This window comes from Myotis yumanensis, unplaced genomic scaffold (genome assembly GCF_028538775.1).
Source record: "Myotis yumanensis isolate MYYU_CA2020_CCGP unplaced genomic scaffold, mMyoYum1.0.hap1 SCAF_4, whole genome shotgun sequence".
NCBI classification, from domain to species: domain Eukaryota; kingdom Metazoa; phylum Chordata; class Mammalia; order Chiroptera; family Vespertilionidae; genus Myotis; species Myotis yumanensis.
Window position 1 is genome coordinate 49,708,496 of NW_027223755.1, and position 24,124 is coordinate 49,732,619.

The window sequence follows — 24,124 nt, forward strand, 5'->3', positions numbered from 1 at the left end:
TGAGAGCCAGTGAACAATTCACACATCCCTACTGTACTGCCTTTCCCTTCATGGATCATGAAAGCACAGATGGAGCCTCCCTCTGTCTGGGCCCTAAGTGAGAATGAGCAGAGCTCCTCAGATGACCAGTGGGGCTATATGCCATAAGCAAAAAATAAGCCTTTATTATTTTAAGTCTTTATTATTTACCCAACACTGCCACCAAACTGAAGTACCATTGGGGTTACACTGTTATTTGGCAAAGGATTACAGAAGATGCAGGATGAGAGAGGCCCATGTTGTCACAGCAACCACTGGACTTATTAATCTTAAATATTATTTTTATACTTGAAAGTTGCCAAGAGAGTAACTCTTAAATGTTCTCACTACAAAAAAGAAATGGTCATTATATGACATGATTAGTTGTTAACTAATATTATGGTGGTAATCATTTTGCAATATATAAGTGCATCAAATCAATACATTGTATACCTTAAGCTTATACAGTGTTATACAATAAAGCTGGAAAACATGAAGTGAGTCTCTTAAGGAAAAAAAAAAATTTTTATAAAGACAAAAGTACACAGATGGGTGCAAAGTGTCATAAATAGTTAAGATAAAATAGGAAACATCAAAGAATTTTGGAAGCATAATTTTACAAAGTGAAACAAGGAATTAGAGCAGAAAAGGGACCTTTGAGAGCACCAGCCTCAGTGAACAGAAGAGGACACTGTGGTGCAGAGAATCCCCATAACCTATCCGATGTCCCCAGCTACTGACTGCAATCCAGGTTGGCTGGTTCCAGTACCAGTACTCCTTCTGCCACACCTTGAGTTTGTAGGATAATGATTTTCCTGATCTTCTCAACAACACAAGGGAAGAGAGAGATTCTCATGTAAGAAGGCATCTTGTCTTCAGCGTTCACTTGGAATGATTCCTCAGGTTTGTGGCAGTGAGGTGGGTTGACTTCACTATGTAACCTTCACTTATTCATAAAGAGAGTTATGTAATGTTCTGTTTCCCTCTTTCCCAACTCTTTACCTTACTTAGGTGGAAAGATTAAAAATGGACAACAAATGCCTCACCCCCACATGCCTCCAAAATTTTCCAGCTTTTGACCTTTATAATCTAAATAATTGTCTTCACTGTGAAGTCATTAAATATAATGACCTATTTTAAAAAAATAAGCCTCAGAGAAGGTTCCCCAATGCTAAACAACCTCTTTTAATAGCTGTTTTTGGAATAAGGCAGTGTTTGAATAAATAGCCTTCTGCAGTCAGTTTAGTATCAGATCATTCTTAAAGCATTATCTTAGGTAAGGTTTGGAATGAATTTGTGACTTGTTCTGGCCAATGGAATGAAAGTGATATGAGAGCCAGGGAACAATTCACACATCTTTCATGTTTTCTTTTAAGTTGGAACTTCGTGGGTTTTTTTCACTCTTTTGTAATTTTAAGAATATAAATTTTCAAGTGGAAAAAAATCAAAGATTAAAAAAGTAAAGAAAAATACTAAAAAACATAACTCACCATCACTCTCAGTCCTTCAGTGCTAATAATACATATTTAAGATAACTTGATCTAAAATTCTAGAAGCAATTTTACTAAAATTCATTGTCTCTTTAAATCAGTCTCTATAAATCAGACCAAGACTTTATAAAAGTCAAATTCTACCTCTTGTAAATGGGCCCATTTCTACTACAGATATTATTGAATAATTGACATTGTGAGTTGCTCAGAGCCATGCCCTCCAAGGTGCAGGAGCATTGACCTGGGTTCTTGCTCACCTGTTGTTGTTTTTAATGCAACACCCCTCACAAAAAAGGAATTCCTTATACTTTTGCACATGTCCCTGCTCAGTTTTAGAGTACAAAGCCTTAATAAATCAATGTTTGTTTCCTTCTCAGTAAAACAAAATTATCCTGTGATGCTCTTTAGATGAAACTGGTTGTTAAGACTGCTCTATAGACTGCCACATCCAGCTTCTAATATGTTCCTTAGCACAAAAGAGCTCATTTTTTCACAGACCTAAGATGGGTGCATTCTAACAAGAAGCTGAGTAACTTTGTTCCCAGCCATGGACTGGATTTACAGCTAAAATACTGTGCCATCAGTTTGAAAAAACAAGATGCTCCCTGTGATGTGCATGACAGATGGCAGTTAGAATCAGTGAAATTTGAAGCAGTAGTAAGTTTTCCTTTTTCACATGGTTATTCTCTTATAGTACCCCCAAGTTTTATAAAGCACCACAGCCTAGTTCTGTTGTGTTTAGAGCATAAAAATTATCTGCCTGAAGGTTTCACTAAGGCAAGTATAGGTAATAGTGGGGAGAGAGCAGAGAGAGACTGGTAGAGTGGTGAGATCCATGTGCAAGCCACACCCTGAGTGAGGCAAAGCGGGAAAGAAGCCTCCTAGACTACCCCACAGCCTAAGGGAAGGTCCTTGAGGCCACGGGGAACTCCACTAGCCCAAGTTGGCTGTTAGGGGAGTTCATGTATCTCCCAGGAATGAACTTGCCTTAGTATCTCTGCCTGTCTTGGTTACTGGCTGGGAAGTGTGGCCCTGATGCAAATATGGCAATCGATTACAGCGTGCATCAGCTAAGAAAACTTGCTCAATCACAGTCTCTGTACTTGGAGGTCTGCTAGGTCCATTCTCAACACCAACTCACAAATATGACCATAACCAGCTATTCAACCACTAAGAGTGCCTACGGAACAACAACGTTCAACCCTACCATCCTTCAAATGTTTCCTTTTAGCCTTTTGCAGTTGCTATTTTAATTATTGATAAACATCTTGATAGTAATAGTTGCCAACCAAGAACTGAAGAAAAGGAAAGTCAAATCTTCTAGGATCATCAGAGCAGTAGAAGGAAACTAACAGACCAGAGAGTGCCCAACTCAAGAAACACCTTCTTTGATACCGTAGCTTCACCTGACACTGGCCCAGGCTCTGCTGCTCAGAACTGTAGAACTGTAGCTCAGGGCACCTCAGCAGGTTACCAAGCTCTGTCATACAATGACTTCCAGCTCCCTTTGCAAACTTGAAAGTGCTCCATCAGAGATCCATCATTACCCACTATAGAACTTCTAAGAGAAAATTGAATCAAATAAATTATTAGCAATTTCATAATAAACTTCAACTCATCTCCCATACATTTTCCTCAAACTGCCAGAGTAATTTATATATTAAACATTTAGATAGTGTCATTCTTCCTTGTCAAGTCCCCCTGTGAGAGATTTAATACAGAAGAGACCATTATATTTCAGAAGAGTTTAAGTTAAGAAAGGCCTCAGAAGAGACTGTGAGCTAGAAGACTTCTCAAAGTCCTGCCAGCTCTGTAATTTTATGATTGCAGATGAAGAACTTGATAGCATATTGAGAAACTTTCCCTCAACTAGAAAAGGAAGTCAGTGGAAAAGCCAGCCTTGGCGAATGCCTCCTTTCTTGGGCTATCTCCTAAAATATGGAGTATCCTAAAACATGGAGTATATTTTTGAACAATACATAAGCATGTTGTCCCTTTATTCATAACTTCTTTGGGAAGAAGTGGTCATTAGAGGACAGTACATGTTTGCATTTGTAAATATTCCAAAAAACAGCATACAGAAGGACACGGGAGCCTTAAAAGATAATCACAAGATTTTTGGTCTTGGTCCTGCACAGAATTTCAAGCATGGCAAGCAGTATGTTTCCAGTAACAATGTGGACCAAAGTTCATGTCTCCCTTGTATTTTACACAGTGTTATCATACTTGTCAGCCCAAAGCAGAAGAAATTTTGACAGTGATTTCAGACAAAGTTACAGTTAAGTTGGCCTAAAACATTGGGGACATCAAAAATGTGTACTTCACTCAAATCCATATGATTTTTGGTTGCTTGACATCAAAACTACTATACACATTCTTTCCATCTTCTTCTGTTTGCCCAATGTAGAATACAGAAGTGTTATTAACTTCATAGAGTGCATGTGGACACACACACACACACACACACACACACACACACACACACACACGCATACACAGAAAAGCTCAGCTTGTCAACAGCTTTGGCAAAGTAAAATACGAATGATAATTAGAAACATGTGTCCCCAGCAAAGAGGCACAGAAATGAAAAGGTCATCTTTTTCCAAATGACCTAATTAGAAAAGCCTGGAGTGCTGGCTACAGTATAATGGTTTTACACAGCTTTTAACTCAGACTTCCTGTTTTAAAACAGTGCAATTTACTGCTCCTGTAGCAAATATGAGTTGTCACTTAATGCCAACAGAATTAGGCCTCACAACACCACCTGCCTCCAGCAATCTCCTCATTGTTAGACCCATCAGCTGAGGATAGCTGATTTACCATCCCAGACTGACCATTTAGAACCTAATGCCAGGATCGCTGCCAAGTTGAGAACAAGGATTTCATGTCGAAGAGAGCCCATAAGGTACTTTACATTAATGCCAATTGAAATATGCATGAATAGACCAAAGGGAAAAGCACTTGCTCTGAATCAGACTATCAGCGAATGCTTCTTAGATTCTTTTTTCTGGTCCCAGAGCTGAGATTTTGATGCTGAATAATTTTAATTGCTCAAAGACAACAGATACACACTGGCTGAAAATGCTGCACAGTAGAAATTCCAACAGGCACCCAAATAGAATTGTCATTTTAAATAGATGCCTCTGTAAATTTGTATTTAATCTCTCTCATATTTATTCAATGTGTTGTGATGTTTCATTAAGTATTCATTTTGCTTGTCTGTTTCATTGCCTCAGTTCTCCCATTTAAACACCTAACTGACGCTTTCACGAGAATGTTTATCCAAGACTCGGAAGAATTTAAAATGCAATAACAGCAGGCCCTGGATGGGTAGTTCAGTTGGTGAGAGCATTGTCCTGATACACCAAGGTTGTGGGTTCAATTCCTGGTCAGGGCACAAATGAGAATCAACCAATGAATGTATAAATGTGTGGAACAACAAACTAATTTTTCTCTCTCTCCCTCATTCTCTCTCTCTTCCTTTCTCACTCTAAAGTCAATAAAAATATAAAATAAAATGAGGAAAAAGAGAATCACTTATTAAAGATAAAATAAAATATAGTAACTGCAATGAGTGCCCAGCTACTGACTGCATTTCTTAGATTCTCTTGTAGCTAAGTGTGGTCATACTACTAAATTTAGGCCTGCAGGAGGTTAATAGAAGAGATTTCTACAACGTTTGAGTCACATCCATACAGATGGCTGACCCTGAATTAATTCTCTTTGTCCCCATCACTGGCTGTGAAGTGGTGACTAGAGTGAGCTTGGGTGACAGCCCTGTGCCATTCATCTATATACTTTTCCATGAGTGAGAAATAAACCTCTATTATTCTTAAAACACTATGGATTAGGTCCACTTTGTTTAAGTAGCTTAGCATGCACTTCAAATTATACAAACCAAGGAAGCATCAAGAAGTTACACATACTTACTGTGCCTCAATCTTATGTACATACTTTGAATTGTTCGGTGCATTAATAAACCAAAGAGAAGGTGACCTTGGGCTAATCCCCATTCATGCCACTTCTTTAATCTATATCAGTCTTCAAGATCAAATAGTTCTGGAATCTGTTCTATAAAATGAAGAGGATAAGAACTGTTGGAATTTCAAATCCTATGCTCTAAGGTGCTACACTGTACTATGACTTGAAGTAAACTAGAACTGAATTCTTTTTATGGCATTATATCAAAAGAGATATATCTGTCCATTCTGTTTCTATACTTTCCTATATAAGGAGACTTTCAATACATATATTTCCTTCATTTAATACTTCCTCCACAATATTTTTAATTCCTCTCTTTCTACTGTCTCCTTCCCTGTGCCCTTAGTCACACAAATGTCTATTCCAATTTATAAAATACCTTCCTTCATTAGATTATGCTGCCACTCTGATAAGTATCTTATTTTATATATTATACGAGAAGCCTGTTGCACGAAGATTTATGCAATAGGCCTTCCTTCCCCTGGCTGCTGGCACTGGTTTTCCTCCTGCACCTGGGACCCAGGCCTTTGTTCCAGCCGCAGCGGAGAAGCCAAGCCTCTTCAGTCTTCAGTCTTCAGTCTTCACTCCAGCCGGAGCCTTCAGTCTTCGCTCCTTGCCTGTGTATGCAAATTAACCACCATCTTTGTTGGGTTAATTTGCATAGTCACTCTGATTGGCTGGTGGGTGTAGCGGAGTGATGCCAATTTGCATGTTTCTCTTTTATTAGTGTAGATTTTCTGCTCAAATTTCTCAAATATGTGACCTATAGGTCAATTGCCTCTAAGCCTTCATTCTCATTCTGTCCTTAAATGCCTAAAACCTGTATCTGCCTCATCCCAATCTACTAAAAATTTAAAAGATAACCACTCTATTTTCCAATTCTTATATTCCTGCACTATTTATTTATACATCCAACATACATCTACAACTTAATGTCAGGATCACTGCCAAGTTGAGAACAAGGATTTCGTGTTGAAGAGAGCCCATGAAATATGTTACATTAATGCCAATTGAAATATGCATGAATAAACCAAAGGGGAAAGCACTTGTTCTGAATCAGACTATCAGCAAATGCTTCTTAGATTCCTTTTTCTGGTCCCAGAGCTAAGATTTTGATGCTGAATAATTTTAATTGCCCATAGACAACAGCTACATACTAGCTGAAAATGCTGCAAGGTAGAAACTCCAACAGTCACCCAAATAAAATTGTCATTTTAAATAGATGCAGAAAAAACAAATACTGGAAACATTTTTAAACCCCTTACTCATTATATTGTGTCTATAACACATAAACAAGGTGCTATAAAAAAGCAATAGAGAACAAGAAAGAGTTATTGCAAATTAAAAATATTAATGAATTAAAAACTTAAATGATGGATTCAAAGATATGTACATATAGATTAAGGAAAAAAGTGGACAGTCCAACAGAAACTATGCAAAATATAAAGTAGTGATCTATGTTCAACATGTGACAATAGTAAAAACAGAACATATGGAAAGAAGAAAATTATCAAAAAAATGTATAAAATAAAATGTCTAAAGTTTATCAGATTGGATTCTAGCTTCAAATACCCTACTAAAAAAACAGAAATTTTATAAATAAATCAAAATTATCATACCAAAAAATGTCCTACTGATATTTCAGAACACTATGAAAAGAGAGGAGATTCTAAATACTCCAGAAAAAAAGAAATGTATAGTTCTTTTACAGAAATATTTGAATTTGGAATGCCACTTCTCAATAACACTGAACATTGGGGAAGGGGAAGGGGGGGAATGGAGCAATGCCTTCAAATTTCTGATGGAAAATAATTTTCAATATTTATTTCTATAGAATTTTGCAAAACTATCAATAAAATGTCTAAGTATAAAGACATTATCAGACTTGTAAGAACTCATACAATTGTCCTCTCACACACTCTTTCTTGTGAAGTTATTTGGGAATGTGCTCCAGTAAAAGGAGGGAGTAAACCAAAATATATGAGCCAAAAAAAGTAAACTCAAAAAGAAAAGGTTAATTCAAACCAGAAGGTATGAGGGGAAGTCCTAATGTTACTACTTCATAGCAGCTTTGTGATAACCATCTCACATAGGAACAAAAAGATAAAGATTGAGTAATGAGGATATTTTAAAAACTTTTAAAAACTTGAAATATGCCTGATATGATAAAAAGTTTGAAAAATAATTGAAGAGTTATTAGAAGGAAATCATGGCAAGAAAAAAGGAAAGCATCAAAATTTTGGAGAAAATAAAATCTGTGCAAGAAAATAAAATGAGAATGGTGATTTAGTTAGCCCTTGAGAGAACAATATTCATATAGTCATAATAACGAAAACTGATAACTATTTAACAAAACAATATAATGAAAACTATTGAATCAAATCAGATTAAATAGATTACTACAGAGAGAGAATAGGGAGGGGAAACGTAAAAGGCCTATATCCTATGGTATCGGCAGGAAGTAGTTTCTATCATTGCTCATCACAAAATAGCAATATAGCAAGTTAAATGGCTACAAGGGTTAAAGATTCTTTCCCCTAAGGAGTAGGAGTGGGGATTTAGGGAACAGGGGAGAGTTAAGTTTTCTTTATCAATCTTTACTTGCTATTTGCTTTTATACCATGTGAATGTTAATTCTGTATTTTAAGTTTTATTTTATTTTGATTTTTTGGCAGAACTAAAGAGCTGAGAGCACACATCAAAGTCATCAAGGGGAACTGAAGAAGCACAAGCACAGCGTTGGTCTTGAAGTTACTGGAAAGCACACCTTGAAAGGAAGGGAAGGGCCAGGTTACTGAGACCAGCAGTTTGTTAGGGGCTTTTGTAAATACCGGAATCATACCTGGATGAAAGCAACGTTTTAGGAAGATCTGCTTGACCCTAGTGTGCAAAATGAAGAGAGGATGGAATGACTCAATTTTCAGTGTCTACCCTAGTCTAGTACCTCTGATCTGGTATGTCTACCAATTCATTTTCTCCTCCTAATCATGATGTATAGCCAACACCGCACTCCTCTCACTTGTAAACTGGTACCACCATAAAATCAAATTAGCATTCAGTGCTCTTCGAAATCAAGATCAATGGTTCTCACTACTAGCTCCTCCTTAGTATCATTAGGAATACTTTGAAAAAATACATGATTTCTGGACATCATCTCAAACCAGACTTTCTGGGTAATAGTTCTAAAAGTGTGGCCCCTAGACTAGCAGCATCATTGTCACCAGGGAACTTGTTAGAAAGTAAATTCTTGGGTCCCACCCCATAATACTGTATCAGTCTGAGCTCTCCAGGTGATTCTAATGCTGCTGAGACTAAGAACTACTGCTGTGTGGTACACTGATTCTAGTCAAGGCTTTGGAATCAGGTAACTGATATATGACCTTGGGCAAGTTACTTATTCATAAGAACACCAGGCCAGTTACACATAATCTCTTTCAGCACATTTAATAATCTGCAGTGGCAGGCTCTTCCTTCTCTTACTTTTTTCTCCACCACCTGATCTTAAGCTACACTTCATTTCCATCATGGAATTCATGACAAGGAGTCAGAGGCCATGCTTTGACCTTCAGGTGAACATTTTGGCCTTTCTTCCTGTGTGTTCTCTCCACTTCTCATCCAGCTCCTTTTCCACTTCCACCACCCTGCTCACATCCACATAAACTCTGGGCCTCTGAGTTTCATTACTCCCAACCAAGAATGCTCTTCTCATGTCTTTTAAAAATTCCATTTTACTTTTAGGTCAAAATTGAAAGGAGTCATCTCCTTTTTTAAAAATTTAAGATAGTCCCAAACATAAATAGAGTACTCCTAAGTTATCTCAGATCACTTCTGCATTTCTATTATAACCTAATATGTGCATGCTTTAATACAGCTCCCATTATACCTCCTACTACACACATGAAACTTTAAAGAGCAGAGATCATATTTAGTGCATCTTGTCACATCCCTCTACAATACCTTGCTCATAAGCTCTCAGTTTTCATTAGCTGAATTAAATTGAATTGACCCTTCTCACTTGGAAATCTCCAGCTATATCCAGGTGTCTATACCATCAGTCTAACATCAGAATCTTGCCATTTTTTATGGCTGCGTCATGCCCACCCAATTTTATTTCCTACTTGACCCCAACACCAATACAGCAAGACAGCTTTATCAATTACTCTTAGTACCAGCTCAGAACATTATAATCCCACTCAGAACTTTTAAGAAATACCACTCTCCAAGTCTCTCCACCTTAGATTTTAAAAATCAGTCAAGGGTGGGGCCTAGGAATCTGTATTTTTTAAAAACACTCTACCTGATTCTAATGTGCACCCATGATTGAAAAATGTTTAGCTGGTGTATTGCCACATTTTTTCCTGATAGTAATTCATTCACCTTTAGTAATATTTTCATGTTCTTCTACCAATATATTTTGGTAACTTCCAAACACCTATATATTTGTATAAGATTTGGTTAAAAGTCTCACCTCTTTCAGAAAGCCTTCTCCCACTACCCCTATCTACTCTAGTCTTTCATAATCTCACATTGTATTGACTTACTATTTCAAAGTTTCATGTGTTAATGCTTGACCTTTAAGGGCAAGAAGTCCAACAAATATAATATGCCACACTTCCAATTACCTCTCTGATTTAATCACATTTTAAGATAAGCACTTCATACAAAATTTTAAAAGTAATAAAAATAAATATGTAAGTATATTGTGATTATATTTATATAACACAGTATTCAGAGCCCAAAGTCTAGAGTCAGGCATATCTGAATTTGAATCCTAGCTTGAACACTACAGTAGTTGTGTGACCCTGGCCAAGTTATTTAACCTTTCTGAGTCTCAATTTATTTTCTGATATGCAAAAAGTGAGTAATAGCAGTATGTACCTCATTAAATTGTTGTGAATATTAAATGAAATACGATATGTAAATGCTTAGCAAAACATCTGGCACATATTAAGCAATCAGTTCATAAATATAATTAATTATTATTGGAATGAAAAACCTCACACCTAACTCCTTTTAAATCAGCACTTTCTTGAGAAAAAGCATCTACCTTTTACATCTTTTCTTCAGAAATAAAGGCCAGTGATCCTTCATGCTTTATTGCTATCTATTACCAGATTATTTTTCATACCAATGTTTAACTGTTATTATGTTAGAATGTTCATTGCATGGAATGCTCTGAGTAATTTCAATTCTTATGGATATATCATTGCATTATATGCAATTGCCTACAATTTACAGATTTTAATTTAGTTACTAAATAATAGGAAATTCTGATTAAGAACTCTTGCCACAGGGGAGAAGCCAAATTGAAGGGGAGTGAAGTTGCATGGGCCATTTAGCTGAATTAAACGCAGCTTCCATGGGATGGTATAGAGAATGGTTAGAATACTACATCTCCGGTTACTTACAAACATTGAGTTGATTACCAACCAATCTACATCTCTACATTTTCACACTCACCACCCATGACTTCAGAGCATTTCTATAATGAAACTCTACAGGGAGAAAAACTGTTTGAGCGTTTTTCCTTCACCTTGTGTAATTCACTCAGCTATATACTAATGCTGCCAAATGATGCCACTGAGAAAGATGGGGGAAATAGCATGAAGGAAGGAAGTGAGAGAGGGAAGGAGGCAAGGGAAAAGATCACAAATCGCAAATCATATGACTATAAAAGTCAATAAAAATTCATTATAAAATAATACAGAAAAAATTTTAGATTTACTTACTTTGCTCTGAACCCCACTCTTCAAGATGCTTTATTGTTTTGCTATTTAGAAAGTGCTAAGAGATTTCTACAACAGAAGTACTTCACTGTTTTATTAAAGATTTTTTTAAATGAGCACTGAGAAATTTATAGAAAAATCCATGTTCACTTTGGCTCATGTGATTCCACCCTACCTGTTAAAGGCTCAATAAGCTGTTATTGCTTCATATTATTGAATAGTTGCAACTATGAAAACAAAAATATAACAGCTTCCCATTCCCACTCATTCTTCACATTCCCCTGAGCCTACTCTCTTATCTCCTTCTAGATTATAATGTGTGTTTTTTCTTTCACTGTGTATCAGAATATACATCCACATTCTTTGAACAGTGTTTTCAGATCAAAGCACAAGTTTTCATCTGAAGTGTATCGGTTTCTGCTGTGTTTAACAATTAAGAAAGAAAAAAGCAGCGCTGACAGATTTCCCCTGTTCAGTTGCACATATGTGGCACAACTGATGAAACTGTGGATGCGAAAGCAGTATAATGTACATACACTCTTTATTTTTTTCATCAATGCACACATTGAAATGGTTGGCTTATTGCCTAAGAATCAATTATCAGATATTTTTAATTTTAAGAACCTAGTTTTTGAATATAGAAATTGCAATTATTTTTCTTTTTAAGTTTTAGTTTTTGCTTAACAAACTTAAGTCAAAAACAGAAGTAGTAGTGTCTGTTGTATCTGCCGAATAATTAGTACAGGCAGCAGAGTTACAGAGGTTAGCACAAGGAAATCATTTGTTTCCGCCTACACATAGGATATGAAAACACTTTTCAATATAAACATTCTCGAGATGCTGAGGTATATTGTGAAGACTTAAACTGTGGTTCTTGTGTAAATTCACTTGTTTGTCTGATAAACAAGAGCATGTTTCAAATGTTATCTATGTCTGGAAGTTTATACCAGGCAGAGACCCCCCTCCCCCCGCCCCCCGCCCACCTCCTTTGGGATTTTTTTCATGTGGATTTGGGACACTGCGGTGATAATAACATGTATTATGAATGAAGTACAGAAATAAGGGAGAGTGAAGGAGAAAAATAATCTTTTCTCTCTAGTTACACAAATTGGTTGCTCCCCCAAAGGCCAAAATACATTAACTACTGGAAAGTCAATGAAATTCTTTTCCAGTCTTGTGAGTTGTCGTGGCAGAACAGGTCTTCTTTATTTAAAAACTTATTTTGCAGTTAAAATAATCCCATCAGGCCTTCAGTATTTGATGGCAGTGTTTTGAGCTTTGAGAAGAAATATACAAATTTGGAATTACTTGGGGACCCACTCACCACAAAGTGACCAGTTCATTTTTATAGAGCCCATATTAGTGCTAGCATAGCAACACCTACTGGCACATTTATGAAGTAAAGTTGAAACCAACATGGCCAAAAATAGGTCCTTCCATCTTATGGAAAAAAAATTGCTACCTGTTTTTTACCTGTGATTTCTAAACATAAGAAGGATTGCTTCCAAATGATCAAATGGGAAGGAAAACTACAGTCATGTTTGTGTGTTGGGGGGACGGGGGTGGGGGGCGAGGGGGCAGACTCTTTACATTTAGAGTGCCACTAAGGCTACTGCTACCCTTCTCTGTAAACTGAAGTTGCCATTCAGCCTGCTTCTAAAACTTATGTCATGTAGTTCATGGTTGAGACTGATCCTCCCCTCCCTGCCCCTTCTATATATTCTTTAAAAAGAGTCACACAGTTACAGGAAGCCATTCACAAGAGTACTGAATGGATTGAAGTAAGCTGAGAGCCATCATGTTTATTTTTACCACAGATATGAAGTCTAGTCACCAAACAATGAATAATACAGCATGTAATGTCAGAGTCTGCCAGCTCTACCAACTCCTAAACAACATCTTCACTTAAGGAGACATTCAGGAATAATAAAGACCACACAAAAAATAGAGCTGCAGAGAATATAATAAGTACCAAAAGGAAAATACACCCATATTGCTACTAATCCCAAACTTTAGATTCCACCAATATTTCAAAAACTCATAGCTCCTGCTTAGTTAAACTCAACTGTAATAATTTCTTGCGGGGAAAACAGCCCCAGAGCCCTGACCAGTGGCTCAATTGCTTGGAGCTGTCCTGTACACCAAAAGGTTGCAGATTGTCAGGGCACATATCTAGGTTGTAGGTTTCATCCCTGGTCAGAGGTGTGAACTGGAGGCAACCAATCAATGTTTCTCTCCTCTCTCTCTCTCTCTCTTTCTCTCTCTCTCCCTCTCTCCTCCCCTTCCTCTCTCTCTAAAAATCAATGGAAACATATGGGCATTAAAAAAAAAAGAAACAGTCCCAGAAAAGTAAACAAGAAGCCATGTGCTGCCAGTTAACAAAGTTGTAAGTCAGCACATTGATTGGCTGCCCCCCTGCTTTCTCAAGAAAGATAACATGAAGTCTTTATTCATTGATAAGAAGGAATTCAGTCAGTGGGCAATACAGATTGTATAGTGAGCCAAGGCCTCTAAGTAAAGAGGACCCAATCGAGGCAAGTTTGATCAGTCTCCAAAAATCCTTTCCCTCCTAGATAAGGTAGTAATTTTTACTGACAGTCTCCAAGGATTATATAAACTGAATGTCTGCTATTCCTAGTTTGTACAATCCTATACATTTCAGTTAAATTGGCCTCCATAACACCACATTTATTTAGTTAACAATGTAGATACATTCATAATTCCTACAGCAAAATGTTGAATCCTATTTGGTATAAAGCTACTGAGATTGATGGACTCTTGGGGAACAGCAGGGAATTTTGTATTTCCAAAACACAGAGATATGTGGGTTTTGCTCATGGCTGGAATAAGTCTAGACCTTTATCACCTGGTGCCTGACTTCCTGGGGCCTGCTCTGAATTGCTCTCTCCAAATACTAGACTTAACCCCTTTCTGAACATTCCTGCCAGATTTATTTCTCTAAAATATTTCTTTTACCAACTCATGTCCCTCCTCAGAAACCTTAATTGCTCATCTTTTTTTATTTTTTTATTTTATTGATTTTTTACAGAGAGGAAGGTAGAGGGATAGAGAATCAGAAACATCGATGAGAAAGAAACGTCGATCAGCTGCCTCCTGCACACCTCCCACTGGGGATGTGCCCGCAACCAAGGTACATGCCCTTGACCGGAATCAAACCTGGGACCTTTCAGACCGTAGGCTGACGCTCTATCCACTGAGCCAAACCAGTTAGGGCTCTTAATTGCTCATCTTGCCAAAGAATTTTCAAACTCCATAGCTTAAAGTTTTGTTTTCCAGGTATGGGCCCCACCTTCTTTGCAACCACAGTTGTCAGTAGCTTCTTACCACAAACCTTACTCTTCTGTCAAGCTAACCAGCAGGTTAGTCAACCTCTGTCTCCATGCACACACTCATTACTATTGCCTCCATCTCTTAAGTAGTGGTGTTTGCTTCCTCCTTTCTGTTACTCTCACTTCTGCTCCCTAACCCACCCCTCCACCAGTGCTTTCTCCATTCCCTCTGTCAAAATCTCCTGGAAACCCCTATATGGACCTCAATAGTTATTCCAGTGCCACATGAAGAGTTCCCCTCATGTTCTTAGTAAGTTTTTCCTGTTCCAGACATATACTACCTCACCATCTAGCATTCCGTGTGTATACACTCCTTCTTCCTAATGTGGCAAGAAACCCGTCCAGAATAGGGAGCACCTTTACACTCTGTGTAGCCTCCGTAGCTCCAGACACAGGACACAAACCGAGAGGTGAAAAAAGGGAGGAATGTAAAAAGCTTCAAAAATTACAGAATTATACTCTGAAGATGGTATGAGATATTATCTAGAACAAAAAATAACTCATTTTAAACACTTTCACATCCATTTTCATATTGGGTAATGTATTTGTACCTCAAAGTAGAGTCAAGAAATTCAGGAAACCCTCACAGTTTCCACAGGAGAAGAAAATAAAAAGACACTGGTATCAGAATGTGGGGTAAATATGACACCTTTCCAATGACTCAGTAACCTTTACTTACTCAAGGAGGATCCATCACCGGAGATATTGCCATGGTATATTTACTGCTACTTGAAGTCAAATCACTGCATTTTTCTTAATCTTTTTAAAATTGGGGCAAATTTATATATAAATCACTGCATTTTAAGCATGGTTACTTTGCAATTCATAATGCAAAGTTTCTCCTCATTGGATAGTCCTTTTTCACTTTTAAAAAAAAATTAATTGTTTGGACTTTTATACCTACTTATTGGGAACACATCTGGAAAAAAACTGGTAAATGCCTTTTTAAACTGTGTTAAAGGTTCATGAAATCATAGGTATAAAAATATGCTTGAAACATAAGTAACTCTACAAATTACATTTATTTTTCTTATGACTACAGTTATGAAATATTCTTCAAAGGTAAAATTTCTTCAGAATAAAATGCACTTAACATCTCAGCAATTAAATCATTTTACATAAAATCCTCTTAAAGAATCATTGAAGGGCCAAAACCGGTTTGGCTCAGTGGATAGAGCGTCGGCCTGCGGACTGGGGGGTCCCGGGTTCGATTCCGGTCAAGGGCATGTACCTAGGTTGTGGACACATCTCTGGTGGGAGATGTGCAGGAGGCAGCTGGTCGATGTTTCTCTCTCATCAATGTTTCTGACTCTCTATCTCTCTCCCTTCCTCTCTGTGGAAAATCAATAAAAATATATTTAAAAAAAAAAAAAAAGAATCATTGAAGGTCCTAAGCATTTTTGCAGTTTATTTTCCTACCATGACAATCTCAAATTGCTGTTATATTGAAGTCAAATGTTATAATAAACTGTGCCTGTGATAAAACTGCTTTTGGATAATTTTTCAATGTAGTATTTCCTTCCAGTCATCAGCTTGAAGCTAGAATCACTCAAGGTTCTCAAAGGGCAAAAGATAATAAGTAATCTTCAGAGCCCTAGAGATCAACAGGCAAGCTATCCTTCCCACAAATGTTATTAGTAAGAGAACTTCTGAGGAGGAGTTGAAAGGAGAAAGGGAGGTGAAAAAGAGGAGAAAATACTGCATTCATACCATGTAATTTCCCTATAAACTACTACATGAACCAAAGTAATATACCTAAAAGCTAAACAAAGTCTGGGCAAACTCTGTTAAAATAATTGGCATTAAAGAAGATAAATAAGCTACTGCCTATTGATCTGAATCCTTTCTGCCCTTTACAACTCACTTGACACTACACAATGGTATTTCTCTTCATGACCCCAGTGTCTTGATCTGAAAACCTAAGCAGTCATTTCTCACTGAGAGGGAGAGAATTGTTTTGTTAACATCTGTTTTTTAGGCTCTTTTATTTTTAAGTTCTTGTTGAAACCTCTTTGATCTGCCTACCAGGGAATTGGAGCACATACCATATGCCTGCCGCCTAAATCTCTTTTCTCTTTATTTGTTCTACAGAATATTGATTTAGATTTTGGCCTATTCACATTGCTTTAAACTTTTAAACACTGTCTCTTATGGCTAGAGGGAACACTTTGCTAAAGCTAAAATGATCACCCAAGAGAACTTATTGGGGAAACACATAGACCAAAATTAGCCCTTGGCTCTGAATGTACAGTTCCCATTGAAACCAGTGGAAGCTGAACTCTTAGGATTTGAAGACACATTTTCCTTTACATTGAATATAAAGGCTTTTTGAAAGGGTTGGGCTTGAGTTTCTGTTAAAGAAGCTGAATTAGCTCTTTGTCATATTATAAAAAGAGACAGCATTGCTTCTCCAATTTGTCTTCTAAGGGTTCTTTTGATATCTAACAAAATTGCAAAGACACCTTTTTTGTTTCTCTACTTGATTGTTTAATATCACAAAGAACCAAACATTATACCAAGCATTTTTGGCCTTGTATAGTTCCTACAACATTTTACTATAATATTTCCTAATCATTTACAACCAAAATAACAGCAGCAACAACAACAACAACAGAATAATGCTTAGAATCAAGATGGGAGAAGGGGGGAATGATGGTAGAAAGCCAGCAGTGTGACCCTCTGATAACAAGACATTTTTAAGTTCTGACTTTACCAGCTGCCATAAATCCTTCTCACTCTTCAGAAAGCTCTTTTTATTATCCTGTGGACAGTGCTATGGAGGAAGTTCAGATTTCCCATGTCTCACTGCAGCGAATCTTACTGCTAAAATCCTCAGGATGAATTAACAGGCCCAAACTGACTCTAAAAGTCTGTGGCTCCATACATTTAGCAAGATGCAAGTGGAATGCAGGTGCTGACCACAGAAAACCTCTGCACCAGCAGGACTCGTCTCACAGCACAACTCAGCAAAACACCACTTATCCAGGGCACATCTGAATGCTAACACAGTGCTATCAGGTTGCTAATTTACTCAGGAGAATCTTGTTCTGTTTTCCCCAATCTGACCACAGATATAAAATGCATGTCATATATTTTGAGGTGAGTAAGGGCAACAGCCATGTCTCACTTATTTTTGCATCTCATGTCCCTAACATAATTTCTGTGCAGAAGCAGTTAACTAATGTTTATTGCATTTGATGAACAATGAATGAGAGACACCAGATGACACAAGATGTTTAATAGAAAAACAAACCTGGAGATAATTTAATCCAGTTCTCTACTTACACTATAGGCACAGTCTAAATGATAAAGCAATTTGGGGAGCAGAGAGATGGGAACCTGACCTAGCCTAAGAGGATGGGAGAAGGTTTCCTGGAGGACTTAAGTCTTGAATTGAGTCTTATAAATTGTAAGAGAGTGTGTATATGTGTGTATAAGTACAATGACAATTATTCAAGCCAGGGAACACAATCTGAACAAGGGCATGGAGATATGAGTCTGTGTAACAAACACGTGTCAGGCTAGCTCAGTAAAGGAAGAGCGGTTGTCTATCTATTTGTCTAACTATCTATCTATCTATCTATCTATCTGTGTTATGAATCTATCAATATCGCTCTCCATGTTTCTTCAAGGTTTCTATACACCCACCAGCTAGATAACCACAGTATTTAGCCCCTCTGTAGTTGAAAGCATTTGGAGGAAAGAAATGTAAAATGGCATCATAATCTCTAGAACAGGTGGATATTTAAGTTGACTCTTTCTCCTATGGGCTCTTTCCAGTTTTTCCAGGATCACTCCATCCATGCTTCTATGAATGCCACTCCCCTGTCAAAGAAAGTACCTCCTCTTTGGCCAGGAGCTGAGGATCACCCCTCAATTGCAGATTCCAGGTAGTACACTCCATAGTCTCTTGTTACAAGAGTTCCCCTTTGGAAACATCCTTATTTACAAATCCTGAGCAAATATTCCTACTGAGAGTTCCACATCTGTTTCCTTAAATTTTAAGTTTTGTTGTTTTCTTACTACAATGGAGGAAAGAGAAGTACTGTGTCAAGATTCCTAAATGTGTTGCCCTGACCGGTCTGGCTCAGTGGGTAGAGCATTGCCCTGCGGACTGAAGGGTCCCAGATTCGATTCCGGTTAAAGGCATGTACCTTGGTTGCGGGCACATCCCCAGTAGGTGGTGTGCAGGAGGCAGCTGATTGATGTTTCTCTCTCATCGATGTTTCTAACTCTCTATCCCTCTCCCTTCCTCTCTGTGAAAAATCAATAAAATAAATTTTTTTAAAAATCCCTAAATGTGGCTTCTATTTAGCTGCCAAAGGCTTTTATATTTTTTCTCAGGTGTAAGTAAGGCTAGTCTACAGCTAGTATATCCCTTCAACTTTAGGAAGCACTTAAAAAGTGTATGTATACACAGGATACACATTAGGCATTCAAATTGTGAATTGTTGAATTAAGTTACACAGAAATACTATTGTTTAACCAAAGCTCAAGTAGCATATAATGAATTAGCTGGCATGCAGTAATCATGTGTTATTGAAATTGGTCATAATTTACTTATTATCTGCAATGGATTTCTGAAAAAATATTTCTCTTTCCATTAGAATTTCATTTTCAGCATTTGCTTGTCAGTTAAATCCGCACATCACTAATGTAAGTTCTCATCATAGGCATAATTGAATATTCATGCCTAGCTCAAATCACTGTTATTCTGGCCTGTTGCTTTTCTTTTTTTTTTTTTCCCCAGATAGTTAACTCATCATTTGTATGGCAAATTTACTAGAGTTTGTCATTTATAGACTCTCTTTTAGTCTTTTCTATTTTATGAACTGTAAATTTGGTAAGAAATTATACTGAATTGCTATGGAGAGTGAGAACATAAAAATTAGACACATAACTAATAATCTTATATTTGTTGCAATCATTGAGACATTTTATATTCTTCCTACTTTTGCTGAACATTCCAAGTAATGTAACAGAATTCTTCTACTACTTAAGTGTTCTTTTAGAGTTTTACAGTCATACTAATGAAGAACCTTATTAAAGACCAAAGAAAATTAATCAGTGAAAGTACTTTCTATGCATACAGACAGAATTAACTGCTATGATGTCATATCACAAAAAAAGTCCGCCGCTCTTTCTACCTGATAAATAGACTTGCATTTTAATTTTTTATTAGATTATTTGGTAGTAGACCAATAAATGTACTCTAGCATCTTTTGTAGAAGTAATGAATTCTTTGTAATATGAGATTTCATGACAGCTCTCTGCTATTAATAAACTTTAGTGAGAGGAGAGAGAGACAGCTGAAGTTGGTTTGAGAATTATTGGATCTGCAGATTAGTGATATGAATGAGTCAAGTTCTACTATATCAAAAATATTATTCATAATAATTTGTATGCTAAACAGTGTATAATGATTCTGACCATTAGTACAAAATTCATACTGATAACCCAAGGCTGGCATGTTCCTTTACCAGGCAACTTATGAAAACAAGCCCAAATTAATGTTGATGTTTAATATTAATTAGGCTTTCTCTTGCCCTGTGGCTTCCCCAAATAACTCTCTGATAGCAAGTCAACCATTAATGGCTAAGTATGACCTGGAACACTATATGTGCCATCCAGGAATACGCAAAGGGAGAACTGGATTAACTTGAGTCTCCTATTGCATATTCTGTAAGATGTTTACTTTTTAGAAGCTTACATTCTGAAGCTTGATATTCATTAACAATACCATATACGTTTAGCATAAAACATATCTCCTCCTATTCCATACCTGCTATATGAATATAAGTTGCTTATTAACCACGTTGCTCCTTATTATGCCCTGATAGAAAGCCAAAACTGTACAATCCATTATCAAAATAATATCTTATTGTTAATGAAGCAATAACAAATATAAAATTACTAAGCATATTCAAGCTCAAGTCATATAAGGTAATCTACACAATATCCGCTCCAAGGTGTGCATCCTCTCTGCCTTTTTATTTCCCTGTTACCCCCTCCACAACATATAAGGTCCTGCAGTTCCTGAACACCTGTCTGCTTCCCAACAACATCCACCCTGGCCCTTAGACTACCTTTATATCTCCTCCTATTCAACTTTGCACTAGTTGCCAATGTTTTATCCAGTTTAAGAATGTTTTGCTGTAACCAGTGGACACAGGCACTAGGGAGGTGAGGGCATGTGCCAGGGGGTGGGGAAGGCCGGAGGGAGGTCCATGGGGGAAAAAGGAGACATATGTACTACTCTTTGTAATACTTTAAACAATAAAAAAAGACAAATTCTATTAAAATATATACACACCCATATGCACATTCGTGCTCTCACACAGATATTTCCATTTGAAATAAAATGTGGTTCCTGTTTTAAAAAAAGAATGTTTTGCTGCCCTAGCTGGTTTGGATCAGTGGATAGAGCGTCAGCCTGTGGACTGAAGGATCCTGGGTTCGATTCCAGTCAAAGGCACATGCCTGGGTTGCAGGCTCAATCCCTAGTGGGGGACACGCAGGAGGCAGCTGATCAATGATTCTCTCTCATCATTGATGTTTCTATCTCTCTCTCCCTCTCCCTTACTCTCTAATATAAATAAAAATATATTTAAAAAACAAACAATAAAAAAAATGTTTTGCTTATTTGTTTTCCCCTAGTGCAGGGGTGGGCAACCCCTGGCACGCGTGCCAAACATGGCACGCCAGTAACTTTTGCTGGCACGCGAAACCCTCTCTTATAATCTTCCATTTACAATTTTTTTCTTAATATAGACTTTTTTATTTTTCAGATAAATTCAGTGTAGGTGCATCTTAGATAAATAAATAATTTTACATAACAAGTTATCTTTAAGACCATAGACATGGATTGACGAGAGAGGAGAAGAGCAATTTCTATGCCTCTGCTTTAACTCTCCCTTCCTTCCTAGATCCGACCAGTGTTTTGGTTTCATCCACATACGCTTGTGAATCTTTGTTCTCAGTGATGAATTTTGTTAAGTCTCATAATAGGAGTAGCCTGACGGATGAAAGTAGTAGCTCGTGCATATCTCTGAAGGTCATGAAATATAAACCTGATGTAAAATCTCTGTCTTCAGTGATGCAGCAGCAAAAGTCCCACTGATAATATCAAACGGAGTCATAAAGTTTTCTGTCGGACTATCAGTATACATGTATACATTAAAAAATAAATGTATTTTTCATCATCATATACTGTGTTTTTGTCGCTCGAACGAATTTTATTATTTCTTCAAGGTTCTTCACATACGTACACCTTAAGAGATATCAAGTAGGCGTAACGTGTTCTCAAAAAATTAGGGTTGGCACGCAGAAGAATTTTGAGTCAGAGATTTTGCTGGTTTTGGCACGCACTTACAAAAAGGTTGCCCACCCCTGCCCTAGAGTTATCTTCTGAAGGAGAAAACCTTCATTCAATGATTATGATTTAGAATTAAGCAGGTACAAGACAGACTTTTAAAATGCCAAGGCTCATCAGTTCTCAGAAGATCATAGTTCCTGTGAGTTATTATGCAAAGAGAGTCTTTATCTCTTCTTTCCCCTTGTGATGTATTACTAAAAGCTTCTTACTATTATCTTAGCTCTATCTGAACTTGGCCTCAGAAGGCAGATGGCTATGAACCAATAATGGGGGGAGGGGACACACAAACTCTATCTCGCCACAATACAGATTAGAAAAATGTAGTCCTTAACTTCAAAAAATGTATTTGAAGGCTAGTCTCATCATTGTTGATTCTAAAGTGAGATAAACCAACAAATAGAATCCTAGAATATTATGATTGTTAGGAGCTTGAGAGATCACCTAAGGCTAACCATCGAAAAACACTCTTCAAGTGTCTTTCAGCCAAGAAAATTAATTTTCTATGAAGGTTGGACATTTGACAGGCTGATCACCATTAAAGGGATATATTTTCTGTGCACATTAGCAGGCAAGGCACGGCATAAAGGGTTAAAATAGCATGGCTCTGAGACCTGGAACATTAACCAAGAGTTAATAAAATACCTATCAAAAGGCTAAATGGCCTGAACCCTGTCAAGGTTAAAAGCAGAAATTACTATCCATGGAAAAATGACTAAAACTTCAAGTTATATAGACACACTGAAGCAGTCTCAGAAAATTTAACAATCTTAACTGTAAAATGATGGGTTAACAATCTACACTTTCAGGGAGGAAAAAAAAAAAGTAAGAGGCCAAAATAACAGTGATTTGAGCAAGGCATGAATATTCAATTTTCCCTATGATGAGAAGTTACATTAATGATGTGAGGATTTAACTGACAAGCAAATGCTAAAAATGAAATCCTTAATGGAAAGAAAAATATTTTTCAGAAACCCATTGCAGATAATAAGTAAATTATTACCAACTTCAATAAAATATGATGATGAACACGCAAACCTTTAATGTCTAACATTAGGCATTACTGAACAATAGAGGTTTCAGAAAGATGAGCACCTTTTCATGTTGCTCCTTTTATTTTTAAAGTATCCACCTCTCCTTGAGATTTCTTTCAGCTAATAATAAAAGAAAAGCTGTTAGAGGGTTTTAAAGGTATTCTTTACTTTTTAAAGGAATAAGGGAAAGTGGAGGGTTCCTTTTTTCCCCCACTGGTAAATGTGATTTTTTTAAGTAGCATGTGATTGTTTTTCTTAGACATGTCAATGAACACATGTTTATAATTTTTAGATTAAATTTTAACCAATAAACAATATTTAGACCTCCCCTAAATTAGGCATAACACAGAATTTATTTTATCATATTTTAAATACAAAATTCTCCAACTGTATTCAGTCAGTAGGTGTTACTTTGTTGTTATCAGGGGCGAGGAAGAAAAGCCAAACCTTTCAAGCACTTCTTATTAACAGTGTTACCTCATAGAGCAAAATGTATATAGAATTCACAGTGGTTTGGCCCTTCTGGAGAAAATGCCCAAGCAGAGAATTATTTGTCAGGAAACTAGCAGTGCAAGTGTGGAGAGACAGTAATTTCTTTTCATTCCTGCTTTAGTGTCGACCCCTTCCTGGGTTAGAAAACCACTTCCCTCATCAGGATAAAAATCAAAACCCCCATGCTCGCTTCACCAGTACATATACTAAAATTGGAACGATACAGAGAAGATTAGCATGGCCCCTGTGAAAGGATGACACACAAATTCATGAAGTGTTCCATATTTTTATAAAGTGATGCAAAGCAAGGGACTGAATCCAAGAATATTCTATTCAGCAAGGCTATCATTCAAAATTGAAGGGGAAATAAGGAGCTTCACAGACAAAAAAAAAAAAAAAGACTAAGGGAGTTTATCACTACCAAGCCAGCAATGCAAGAAATGCTAAAGGGACTGGTATAAAAAGAAGAAATAAAAAGGGAAGAAGGAACACAAGCACAAAAAATAAAAATGGCTACAAACAAGTACCTATCAATAATAACTTTAAACATAAATGAACTAAACACTCCAATCAAAAGACATCGAGTGGCTGAATGGATAAAAAAACATGACACATATATACTAGTATATGCTGTCTATAAGAGACCCACCTCAGAACAAGG

At 37.0% G+C, this 24,124-nt stretch overlaps 1 non-coding gene across 1 annotated transcript; it reads left to right on the forward strand.

Moving 5' to 3' along the window:
* Positions 1–23,645: 23,645 nt before the first annotated feature.
* Positions 23,646–23,752, forward strand: LOC139009727 (U6 spliceosomal RNA). The gene has a single exon (XR_011471428.1). It is a non-coding gene; the product is annotated as a U6 spliceosomal RNA (small nuclear RNA).
* The last annotated feature ends 372 nt before the right edge of the window (positions 23,753–24,124 follow it).